Below are 14123 nucleotides of genomic sequence, written 5' to 3' on the forward strand. Positions count from 1 at the left end.
GAAGCTACAAAAACCAACTAATCCAGATGATAGAATTAAACAACATGAACCTTAGATTAACAGACGAAAAATCAGAGAAATCATTGTTGATAAAATTGAACAATGCCACAAGTGACGTATACTCGGGCACGTTCTTATATGTTTTAGTTCGTTATTTTCCCAGACATTTCTTACCTTGTTCTTTTTCTTTTCAACCATAAATAAATCTATCACATGGATTGGCATATACATGAGTAAGTAACGGCTACCAATTATAATATTTAAATACGTTGTTAAAGGTCGATTTAGATACCCTTACGTTTTTTTCTACTGTTAAAACATATGTACTTGAATGGACCTTACCAGTCATCGAGAGGCCATATCTGTTATAAAAATATTTTCCCTCACTGCAAACTGTGTAAGTGTAATAAAATAATAAATAAATAAAAGTAAGTACACTGAGAACGCAACTTGCCCCACTGTGGTTATTTGCGCTAATTGTCTCTAATTTACAAGTGATAGATTAGAGGTAGGCATGTACTCAATACTACCCACGACAAATGTTTGGGTTTCCCTAATTGAACAGTGAAATTAGCCGTGATGAAACGACACCCCACGACTAAAAAAGGACGGTGATGCGATTCGAACCCACGACCCACGGATTGTGAGACATGTCAATATTTTTGTTGATTCAAGGCCTTTGTATCTACCAGAGAAATGTTACCCAGTATCTGTTAATGTAATTAATCAATACATTGTTTCCAAATATCTTCATTCACGTTTTGAGGTTGGGTGTCTTGTAATGCTTCCTGGGATTGAACTATGAATCCGTACATTCATGGCTCGTGTTCTATTGTCGCAAAACTTCGTATCTTACTTTATGGTGACAGGCACACTATAAGAGCGTTCGTCAAGTAGCCAAAGAGTTAGTGATGGGAACGGTTTTTGAGTACAAAGATTAAAGAGCCCGTGCAAAATACACCACGTCATCAGTCAACAATTCTTCTACGTTATATATTTAAAAACATAAATTAATTAATTCCTAAGTCACGTTAACTATACCATACCATTCCACTAACATTCCAACTTCTAACAAAGACAGTGAGTTTAAGACATTGTTTCTACCCCATAACTGGTATGTTGTGCTGCCAAAGGCCGTGTGTGTAAAACCACTCATACAGTAGACAGGATTGTAACATCAGTTACCTGCATGTGTACAGTTCTTACTTCTGTGGATACTTCAGTTGACATTTCATAGTTTCAACATAGGGTTAAGGTTCACTAGGTAAAACAGATTTTAGTAATAATACTACACAGCTCGACATTGCAACAGTAACTATCACAACTCACCGATAGTATCAACATTAATACTGATTCACACTTCTTCATTCACTAACATTTACCATTATTTACTACAACAGTTTTGTTTTACTCGCAAGAATGATGATTTATATGGAATTGATTGATACAAGGACACAGTGGCACTGAGTGAGGTTTTAATGTCTCTTATATTAAATAAACGATCTACATTGCAAACACATATATTAACAGTTACATACCGCACAGTCTTTAAACACGCACATTCTGAGCAAAACGTCTTACTTGTAAGGAAGACATATGACTGCTAATTCTCAGATTAGCGACCAAAACCAATCTACTAGTAACTCTTGTTTAAATAAACATATCAAAGTTTAGTAACCCTTGTTTAAATAAACATATCAAAGTTTATTTAGAGTTCTATTGCCTGCCATTTGGTCGATATCGTTGATAAAGGATATTTTGTGTTGGCACAGAGAAAAGACACTCAAACCAGCAATGACGATAGTGTCTCTTTCTTGGTGTCTTGTCCATCTGTATTTTCAGAACAGTTGGAGAAGCATGCTCGTGATAGCCTTAACACTCGGTTGGCAGCTGTCTAGGTAGTACCAAGTTCCAGTCGGTGTTTGTAGGTGCAGTGTTTTCTACTGAAGTATATCATTATGTGGTTCAGATGTTACTATAGCTATTCCTCTGTCGGAGATAGTACATCGACTACTACAGGATGTCTACACTTCAACAACGTAACTAACTTTACATCGACTACTGCAGGATGTCTACACTTCAACAACGTAACTAACTTTACATCGACTACTGCAGGATGTCTACACTTCAACAACGTAACTAACTTTACATCGACTACTGCAGGATGTCTACACTTCAACAACGTAACTAACTTTACATCGACTACTGCAGGATGTCTACACTTCAACAACGTAACTAAGTTTACATCGACTACTGCAGGATGTCTACACTTCAACAACGTAACTAAGTTTACATCGACTACTGCAGGATGTCTTCACTTCAACAACATACATAAGTTTACATCGACGCACCTTGTTGCTACAGGCATTACTTTTACTAGACATACAACATCATTTATTACTGAATATGTGCATTTTAAAGTCCTTATATTCGATATACTGCCACCATGACGGGATAACACTTTACTACAAAAAATTATAGCTCATGAGCATACACAATTCATTATTGTTACTATTATTTGTAAATCTTGGTTTGTGCACAGTACACTTTACTTTTGTAGTCTTGTTCGCACCATAATTTAGTTAACATAGCCAAAGTATCCTATACCTTCAAGCGCTAGGTCATACTAGGTCATATACAATTTGTTGCTCTTTTCTTTGATCACGAGTTCAGAGCGGAATCTAGCAAAGCTGAAAATGTAAAAATTGGTTCACAATCCACATTCACTCATACGTTCGATTTTAGGAATGAGAAATGACATTCATAAAACATATTTTTACACTTATCACAGTCATAAAACGTCACAACGCACTAACCCGCGACATTCTCAGCTATACTATGAAGGAGCCATTTAAGGAACATTTTGAAAAATGTTATTAAGTATTAAAAACCAAAGACAATTCAAAGAGGTCGTCAGAGAGAGATTTTTATATTATTTGTTAACCTTGACAACTATGTTTTAATTGCAGGATGTTTAATAACTTATTTATGTTCGACATCTATGAAACCACCGCAGTTGTAATATACATCATCACACTCACCGTGATAGTTTTTAGAATAGAAATATTCCACGAAACAGCATATGTTACTTTCCATCAGCTCTTGCTACAAAGGTAACACCTAGGACTAAGGTATCACATATTTAGAATGGGTGTTCCTGGTTCTGATTTAAAAGAAAAACAAACTTGTTTCTAATATATAAATAAACAGTATAAAGATAAATTATTATACAATATCTGCCTGCTGTAAACTCGTTATGCTTAATTAAAAATAATATAGATTTTAATATTTATGAGAGGTATAATTTGTGGATATTATTTGCCCTTTATTAAGGACAATAAAGAAGTAATGATTATTTATTATACACAGATTTGTTCATTCACTGAATTTAAAAATTACAATTTAGATTTCAAACCAAGATATTTCTTAAAACCCTTTCATGTGCACACTTTACAATAAATATTTTTGATGTTAATAAAAAATTAAGTACAAAACTTAATGTAGTTATTGAAAACAGTGAGCTCACTAATATAAAAACGAAGCTAAAAAGTAAAAGGATTTGAAATCAAAAGCTTGATGTTTGGCGGCAAGTTATGTCTTTCGTTTCTTTATAACACTGACAAAGGTGCTAATTCCTCAAATTCCATATTCTTTGTTTTTGTCATCTCTGTATTTGTAATTAATATCAAAATTCTGTTCACGAATATATTATTGAGTCTCTCACGTAGAATACAATGCATTTTACAATTTATAACATTGATAATGTCTGAGAAATCTAGAAACGATTTCTTTTTTACCATTTGCTCAAGCAACTAAAAGAGATAAGCTTGCGTTTAAATTACAACTTAAATGAAACATTGTTTTTGTTATAACTATAATTGCCTGTAAACAATTTGAGTACTTCCAAACACTGCTGGTACTTTACGAAAGTTATTTCTACATAAAGAGGTCATAAGCTGTTGTTTTATTATTATAGACACCTGTATTAATGTAATTTATTAAATACAGGTTTTCTGGTTTAAAACAAACAAACAAGCTACGTATATGTAATTTTCAACTGTTGAGGAACATTAAACACATTGACACAATATCATATAATATGAGCGGATAAACTAATGAACCTAAGATCCGAAAATGTCTCTTTTTTTCATGTATGCTTCACAAGAAATCAGTGTGGTTCACATTTATACTAAAGTGATCTAGAAGTACCAAGAAAACAAATCTTTTATGCTACATAAGAACTATAATTACGTAAAGGAAATTTTAATAAAAAATACTTGTATGTCTATTAAAATGCTCACAGATGATGCTACAGTCTACGAATATTCGCTCGAAACAAGAAACACGAATATGAGAACGGCAAACCTTTAGATGATAAAACGTTTTAAAAGCACACCTGTAAAATTAAATAAATGAAAGGTATATGTTGAATTAAGATATTAGTGTTTCGTTTTTTCTTTCACTATTTTCTTCTCTAAATTTCACAGACATCTAATAGCTGATCAATACTATTTCTGGCTTCATCGAAATGGTAATGTTCATTAACATTGCTATTTTGACGGAATGAATCCATTTTTTTCGAAATTTCACCACGCTTTAGACTAAAACTCAATTCACTAGTTTAAGAGAACGACTCTAGAATATCAAACAAAAGTAAATCTATGTTGATTAAGTAAAACGAGACATAATTTAACCATTCTTGTTAGAATTGTTGTTAGTTTGCGATACATTACATATGGTAACACCTTGAAGAAGCAAAATTTTGGCAACATGTTGTACAAGACAGTAAAAGCAATTATAACTGAGCAGATACGCTTTAACTATATTGAATGTTTCCAACAACACACACATAAATTATATTTTGTAAGTCTAGAAGTCATTTCTTACTCCCAAAGGTTGATTTGAGAACCACGTGTAGGTAGCAAGACACAACTGCAAGTCCCTACAAAGGTGTTTCAAGTAACTGATCAGCGAGAAATGATTTCAGCAAAAATGTCTATGTAGTTGCCCATGATATTTCAGTTGATGATATATTCTACTATGTCAAGTAAGGAAATACTGAAAATGATACAACAAAAGAAAGCTAATAAAAAACGTTTATAATCATTCTTTTAGTTGCCTTGTGAATGAACTTCGTGCAACTGTTTAAATGGCCTGTTTTTTTAAGATATACAAATCAACAATCAACATAATTTGATATACCGGTAAGTTCACGGCTAGTACAATAAAGATCAAGGTTTTATAGGTGATTTTGTACTATGAATAACTGTAGATGATAATTACAATGAAATTGAAAACCTGAAACACTTGGAATTTGAAAGAACTCCCTCGTATTGCACTCTGTATTAACAACAACCATTTGAGCGGAAAGCGACACAGAAATCCTGCTCCGAAATTTCATGAGAGAGTGTGCAGATCTATGCTCTAGACATATCTGATGAATAAGGGTGAATGGTCAAGTTAAGTTTCTGGAAGTAAAGGAGTGTATCTATGTTCAAAACATGAAAACCAATTTTTATCCAAGTTACTGTGTTTTGTGTGATTAAACATTCGGATGCCGTACCTGGACCATGATTTTAATGAATGGAGTAGAAAAGTACAAATGTTCAATGAATGTTTGAACTTTACTACACTGGACATACATGAATGATTCACTAAATCAACTATACACTATACGAAATTAGGATGTCAAAAGAATAATCACATATATCGTAGACATCAATAGACTTGTATTCTTGTCATATAAAATACACAGCCAAACCTCGTAAGTAGAATTTAATGAATATAAGTGGGATACTGTAATCAGTGTGAACACACACATATATATATATATCAATCTTTAAGATTACTGCTTTCATTTATCCAACGACTTAGATAACAAGACAACACCTACTTTCTACATTGCACATGAAAACGAAACTGGCTGTTAATAAGCACCATAACTGTATCTGCGATACAGAACTTTCAAACGAATAAAAATAATCCAGCGTCAGGACCTGCATGCTGCTGAAATGATGGCATTTCTTTCAATGGAACTTAATTTATGGAACGACACAATAGACAATTGTATAAAAAGCATTTTGTACTATTGCTTAAACTCGTAGCAATTATCAGTTAGCATTATAACTACATTTTGTTAAGTCAAAACTGTAACAGACTTCGTGTTGTACATTTATGTTAGCGCCTACTTTGTTTCAGTGAAGATTTCTTTTTTGCATATGACTTATATTGTTGACCGTGTATTGCACAAGTCCCGCCACTTTTCGAAATTTGTAGAAGATTCTTGAGAGTAAGAATCAACAATACTTGTTTTACGAAAACGCTGACGTGCTCGATCATTGTTGAAACTTTTAGAACTTAATGTGGTTGTTATATAAAACCGACGCGCCAGAAGAAAAAGATTATTATTGGACAACTACAGTCATTGTGCTATAGGCCTCAGAAACTATAATTGTGTTTAACGTCTACTAATCGTATAACGACAGAACTGGACCCGGAACGATTATACATTAAAAGCCTTTCAACTTCAGACGTTGTATTTCTACAAAAACATTAGATATTATCGCTGGCAAAAAAACTTACGATTGCTTCAAGACAAGCTAGCCGTCAAAAGAAGTGTACAAATGTATCAACAAAGACTTAATTTGCTCGTGGTGGACCTAGACTGTCGATAAAATATTTAGTTCTATACTGTATATAAGACTCATTATTCTCTGTAAGTTTGTTTGTTTTTTTAATTTCGCACAAAGCTACACGAGAGCTATCTGCAATAGCCGTCCATAATTTTGCAGTGTAAGATTAGAGGAAAGGCAGCTAGTCATCACCACCCACCGCCAACTCTTGGGCTACTCTTTTACCAACGAATAGTGGGATTCACCGTCACATTATAACTCCCCACGGTTGAAAGGGCGAGTATGTTTGGTGAGATGGGGATTCGAACCCACGACTCTTGGGTTACGAGTCGAACGCTTTAAACCACCTGGCCATGCCGGGCCTTCTGTAAATTTATAAAACTGTAGTATATAAATCATTATTTGTAATAACTATTAGTAATAACCGCTAATTTGAATTGTATTTTTTGTATATTAAAGTATATTTGTGTTAAAAAATTATATATATCAGTCTTGTTAGCAATACCGTAAATTTGACACATTTTGATAATTAATTAATTACTAAATTAAAATTAAAATTTCCGGTTATTTGAAATTGTAACATGTAACGTACGTAACATAATAAATCGCATACTGGTCCGAAATAAATACGTAACAAAACTTAGGCCCTTTAAAAAAATTAAATATGGTATACAATACAAATAATTCATTTCCATTAATAAAAAATTGAAGTTCACTAGACGCTAAAATCGTTATTTACTGGGTGGTAGAATGCATGCATGCAACAACAACAACAAAGTTAAACTGTTCTTCTGCACAGCAATATACACTTCAGAGTAACCTTAAGCTGTTGGTAGTGATTCTGTTACTGACGAAGATGAAACGATAAGCCACAGAGAATAACTAACATGGGTCGTTTTTCAAGTATAACTTTTAATGTTGAAGAATTCAAGAAAAGGGTCATTCCGTGTTCTGAACGGATTACTCTCTATGTCTTTATGTGCAAAAACTATACAAAATTTCGCAATTTTTTCCACTGAATAATTATGTAGCTTGTTTACACTAAAACCAGATTGACTCTTACTACTAAAACTTCAGTGAGGTCACACGAAATTCACAGTGTTTTTTTTTTTTTTTTTCAATTTCGGGCAAGGCTACACGAGGACTATCTGCATTAGCAGTCCCTAATTTAGCGGTATAAGACTAAAGGGAAGACAGCTAGTCATCACCACCCACCGCTAACTCTTGGGTTACTCTTTTACCAACGAATAGCTGGGTTGACCGTCACACTATAGTGCCCTCACGGCTGAAAGGGCGAGCATGTTTGATGCGACGAAGATTCGAACCTGCGACTCTCGGATTACGAGTCGAACGCCTTAACCAAACCAACCAAAAATCTCCAACACGAAATCTTGTAAACCCCAATAACCTTACACCAAAGTATGGCGTCTTATAAATTTTTAAATTAAAACTTTGATAAGCATTAAATTAGATTCCGAATTTTATGTTTCCGAAATAAGCACCTAATTAAAAAAACGTTTTGCGCTTCATACAACACTTACATAGTTTGGACAGTAACGTCATTATGTTTAGCTTTGATCTCATAAGCTTATTTTTTCAGATCCCTTGTCATGAGGCAATAGACGTTACTGCACAAATTATTTCACAAGAACCCTGAAAAGGATTAATATAAAACAGAAACACTTAATCAAACTGTTACAATAAGCCACATTGCTTTACTCTCAATACTTGCAATTAAATAGTAGATGACATTTCTTCGGGATTACTTGTCAAGGTGAACAAACAAAATTTATTCAACACACAAACAACCTGCACTAAAACAAACATAACAATTCACTGTGTAAAATAAAAACAACTACATGTTAACATTTTTAAACCATTAAACCGCCCAAAGTTTCACCACTAAATTTCAGAGAAAAATCAATATACATGCAGCGTAAACTACAGAAACTAGTTTTCTCGTCATGTTGTACACTAGAAGCTAGCGCTCTAAAAAGCGTACTAAAATGGGTATACACTGTATGCAACAGAAAACATTGATGAAGAAATTACGCATTTATCTCAGTGCTTACTCACGTGAACCAGTTCCCTACTAGTGTTGTTACAGAAACTATTAACGAATTTAAAAACCCGGACGAACGACACTTAACTAATATACAAATTCCACATATACGCCACAAAAAAATAATCACTTACTGTCCTATATATAGAAATTATTACGATACCTTTGTCGGGAGTTTCAAAAACAACAGGTGCATAGATGTGGCCTTAACAAAATGTTTATATTAATTTTAACCGCCCGTAAACTCAAACTCTTTACTTTGAGTGACTGGTTTCGTGATGAAATTACAACAAGTTAAGAAAATTAAGCAACAAACTCAACCCACCAGGAAACATTTCAAATTCTATGCAACTATATCACACAACACATTGCGGGGCCCGGCGTAGCCAGGTAGTTAAGGCACTGGTTAAGGCGCGGGTTCGAATCACGGTCGCACCAAACATGCTCGCCCTTTCAGCCGTGGGGCGTCATAATGTGACGAACACTCTTCGTTGGTAAAAGAGTAGCTCAAAATTTGGCGGTGGGTGGTGATGACTAGCTGCCTTCCCTTTAGTCTTACACTGCTAAATTAGGGACGGATAGCGCAGATAGCCCTCGTGTTGCTTTGCGCGAAATTAAAAAAACAAACAAACACATTGCGTATTTTTTGTTTATGTTTCCTATTCATCCATAAATAGATAACTTATCAGTTAATATGCAAGTACGAATAACCATCACAAATTCTAAAACTTAAATACACTGCTAAATCTTTGAATGTTGATTTCAATATTAAAACCTTCTTCACTCGTTAAACTTGTATATTTAAGAATGGTCGTAACAGCGATTAAAACGAAGTACCTGTTCTAAAAAAAACAAAAAAACGTTCTTTACTGTAAAAAACTGTAACTTATAATAAAATATATTTTGATTACTTTTGATTATTCATATAAATTATATATATCTATATTTTTCTAAAACAAAGTCGCCCCTCAGTGACACAGCGGAGTGTCTGTGGGCTTACACCGCGAGAAACCAGTTTTCGATGCACGTGGTGGACAGAGCACAGGTAGACTGTTATGTAGGTTTATGATTAATTCCAAACAATCAAAAATAAAAATTTAACTTTTATGTCCCAATAATATTACCTCAGACTTGTAGTTTAAGTACTTCTACTCTTTACTTTGAGTGGTTGAAAGCAGCTTCCACTTGTTTTATCCTTATTACACACTATTTATAATAATATGTAATAATAAAAGGTTTGTGTGTGTGTGTGACCACCATTACTCCAATAGGAAAGGGCCTAGAAACCTGACGTTTTGCATACATACTATGTGGAGACTGATAATGTGCAGCTAGGTATTAGTATTTATCCCTAGCTATAATATACACAAACCATGCAGAAAATAATTGTGGCCACCATAGCTTCAAGAAGAAAGAACCTTGAAACTTGAAATTTTGAAACTATACTAAGTGGACCCTGAGCGTACGCACCTGGCATTACTTATTTTATCCTTGTGTGTACGCATCCTTTTAATGAGGTCAGGTAGCAAAGAAACACATAGAAAATAATTGGTTATTTATATTTCTGATAGAAATCGCAGACAGATCAGGACGTGGGTGTGTGCTCGCTTGCGCGTGCGAGTCTTTTTAATGAGGCAAATTAGCGAAAACCAACATAGAAAATAATGGCTCCTTATATAACAGCTTCTGAATTATAGAAAATCGGGTTCGTTTTGGTACAATGCGATTTTATGGCTATGGCTTTTATGTCATGTTGTTTAGCAGTAAAAGTATATAGGTTATATTTTTATGCTCAAATTGGTTCAGAATACACACTGTGACCTACACAACTACAATACATCAATCTAATAACCCGAAAGGAACCGGATACTTTCGATAGTATTAATATAATAATAATTCTCAGATTTTGAATGAGCGCGCACTTCAACCGATAAAATCAAAAAGCAGACATTTTGTACAACATCATATTAAAAGTTTGTCAAAGTTTAAAAAAAAAGGTTTAAAGTTAGGTCGTAGAATAACATTATAAATTTATTTATTGATAGTATTAAGTATAGTAAAGTTTAACCCTAATTTAACAAAAGCATAAAACGTGCGCAGATTAGTACTAATTTATCTAATTATCGAGCTTAGCATATTCTTAATAAAGTCTTCACTAACGTTAGGCCTGAAAGAAGTTGACTTATAGATTCCAGTGCCTATGATTATAATTCCTTTGTGTTATTCTGGAAATCCTGTGTTTATGGAAGTATTGTTGTGAAATTATCCTTAGCTGAACGGCCCGGCATGAGCAGGTGGGTTAAGACGTTCGACTCGTAATCTGAGGGCCGCGGGTTCGAATCCTCTTCGCACCACACATGCTCGCCCTTTCAAGCGTGGGTCAAAGAGTAGCCCAAGAGTTGGCGGTGGGTGGTAATGACTAGCTGCCTTCCCTCTAGTCTTACACTGCTAAATTAGGGACGGCTATCGCAGATAGTCCTCGTGTAGCTTTGCGCTAAATTCCAAAACAAACAAACAATACTAAGCTGACTCAATGTTTTACAGGTCTCTGCTAGTAATATATAATATTTTAAGGTTCCGTATTTTAATTAATATTGTCCTAGGCTATTGAGAACACATTATTGTCAGTCGATACAAGCACTAACTTACTTACAGAATAAGGTTCGGTACTCATAGTGAACGTTTCTCTGTTTTATATACCGATTATTTAATGCTCAGCTAATAAAATGATTATTATTAAATGATTTGAGACATTTGAAAATCTCCAGACTAACTAGTGCATCATAATTTCAGGATATCTAGTGATTGATATTTCTGTATTCCAAAGTGTTGTGGTTGTTCAGCCTTCTTTAATACAGTCTCTCTTTATTTCACAATTGCATCACTGAACGGCAAAACGGATTTGCTAGAAATGTTTATAACACACCCTCAACTGAAAGAGCGGAGCGTGCTACGTAGCATACTGTGAGGTAAAACTTGCAGCTTTCTAATCCAGAGTCCAGCATGCAATTAATTATGTCAGTCTTGCTTAAATTAAATATGAAAAGAAAGTGGGATTTTCTTCTTACATACTATAATTTATCTCATATAAGTCTGATTTATTATGCTACGTACGTTACATTCTGCGATTTCAAATATCCGGAAATTTTAATATTGTAGATTGATGCAATTTTATTTCTTGACACAAATATATTTGATACATATTAACATTTAATTAAGTACTAAATAAAAATAAAAATTTCTGGTTATTTGAAACGGTAACATGTAACGTACGGAACATAATAAATCGGAGACTCTTTCGAAATAAATAATAGTACGTAACATAACAAACTCGGGAATCGTGTCCGAGATCTGAATCAGAGATAAAATTAGTTCTAAATTAAAAGTCAAATCTTAATTTAATGTATATTTATCAACAAGATTTTATCATCTCTGATTATCAAAGTTTTCTTGAATTTTCATTTCTTTAAATAACTTGACAAAATACAACAAAAGTGAATTACTCGAAAATGTCAAAATTTTAGAAGTGTAGGTTCAAAATTCAATGAGAAAAATGAACTAAAAAGTGTATTGTTGAAGTATTAGTTGATGACAATTTGTTGTCTTAGGAAGTATTAGAGGAATACTCTAGTATCCTCACCAGCCACTCAGAGTTGAGTGATAAAGTTAGAACTCCAATTAAAACTCAAACAAATCGAGTTTGAACAAGTCCTCATCGAACCCCAAAAAGAGAAAGTCCGTATCAAAGCAGAAAGGCAAAGTAAACGTCTCGAAGTCGGAAAAGCCAGTATTTAAGCCGATTAAGATATTGGGCTGAAATAATGTAATTTAGACTTAACTCTAATCGACCGAGGAAAAATGAAACTTTGAACTCAATCGATATATTAAAATACCACTATTTAACAAAACTGAAGTTAACAAACATTTCAAAATTTCGAGAAAGTTGCCCATTCTATGCAATGGCCCACCAAAAAATGGTCATTATTGTTTCAGAGTGTTCTAACTGGCAAAGCACAAGAAGCTTTTGGTGTTTGATTGTACCAATTATAATGAGGTTAAAGCAGCAATCCTCAAAACATATGAATTAGTAACGGAGGCTTAAGACCAAAAGTGTGAGTTATTGCAAGCAAGACAGCCAAACTTATATGGAATTCGTCCACGAACAAGAAGTTTATTTTGATCGACGGTGTAATTCTATGCATACTGGCAACAGTTTCGACAAACTAAGACAATTATATTTGACTGAGGAATTTAAATGTTGTACAAGTGACGGCCTAAAAACGTATTTAGATGAAATGTTGTTGTTGTTTTGAATTAAGCACATAGCTACACAATGGGCTATCTGTGCTCTGCTCACCACGGGTATCAAAACTCGGTTTTTAGAGTTGTAAATCCGTAGATATCCGCTATGCCACGGGGGGTAGAGCTAAATGAAAAGAAAGTTGATACACTACAGCTGCTCTTTCCGATGATTACACTTTAACACATAAAACAATTTTTCATAAAAATAAGTTCCTGCCATCTCAACAAATACTTATACCTGTTCAATCTACTAAAGCTGAGGATTCTTATTTAAAAAATCCAGCTCCTCTTTTTCGGAATCTTCAACCAATAGGGATAAAATTTTATTAAAGTCATCAATTTCCTATTTCTGTAAAAATCCTGGTCATGTTATGTCCAGTTGTTGGAATTTGAAAAAGAAAAGGAGGCAACATCCAGTGTGTTTGTGTCCACATGTGGACGTAATTTCAACAAGTCACCCGATGTTGCTGATTTGGCCACTGATAAAAAGGCTGATGTAGTTAATGAGGAATTTAGACCTTTTGTATCTGTTGGTTCTGTGTCTTTGACAAATGACACTGTTAATCCCATACCTATATTTACGCTATGTGATACTGGGGTGACTCAGCCATTATTGTTAGAAGGTGTATTACCAATAAATTCTAGTTCTGCCACTGTTGAGTCTGTTATTACTCAGGAAATTGAGGGTGGTTTTGTTAATGTTCCTCTTCATAACATTTAATTGACATCAGACCTAGTTTTGGAACCAATTGTGGTTGAAGTAAGACTTACTCTGTCAATTAAGGATGTATCATTACTGTTTGAAAATGATTTGGCTGGGGGAAAAATTGTGGCCAAACCAAAAACGTGTAGTGAGCCGATCACTGTTTCATTTAAGGATGATTTTGTGAGAAGAATTCAAATTTGTTTCTCTCGTGTGCCGTAACTCGAGGTCAGGTTAAGAAATTAAGCCAAAAAGAAATATAGACACGGGTTCAGAGGAGGACATTATAAGTTTGCCAAAGACACTTTTTTGACACTGGCACGAATCTTGTGAATGTTTGTCCTACTAACAAGTCTTTGATGAGTGGCAATGATGGATGTAATTGATTTGGTTTACCTTGAGAAATTCCGTTTGCGAGAAGTAA

At 34.0% G+C, this 14123-nt stretch overlaps 1 long non-coding RNA gene across 1 annotated transcript; it reads right to left on the minus strand.

Annotated features, from left to right (window-relative positions):
* Positions 1-2487: 2487 nt before the first annotated feature.
* On the minus strand, positions 2488-8958 carry LOC143235567 (uncharacterized). Its single transcript, XR_013019298.1, has 3 exons — positions 8858-8958; positions 3042-3163; positions 2488-2690 (listed from the first exon to the last, which is right to left on the minus strand). It is a non-coding gene; the product is annotated as an uncharacterized LOC143235567 (long non-coding RNA).
* Between the last annotated feature and the right edge of the window lie 5165 nt (positions 8959-14123).

This window comes from Tachypleus tridentatus, chromosome 12 (genome assembly GCF_004210375.1).
Source record: "Tachypleus tridentatus isolate NWPU-2018 chromosome 12, ASM421037v1, whole genome shotgun sequence".
Lineage (NCBI taxonomy): Eukaryota > Metazoa > Arthropoda > Merostomata > Xiphosura > Limulidae > Tachypleus > Tachypleus tridentatus.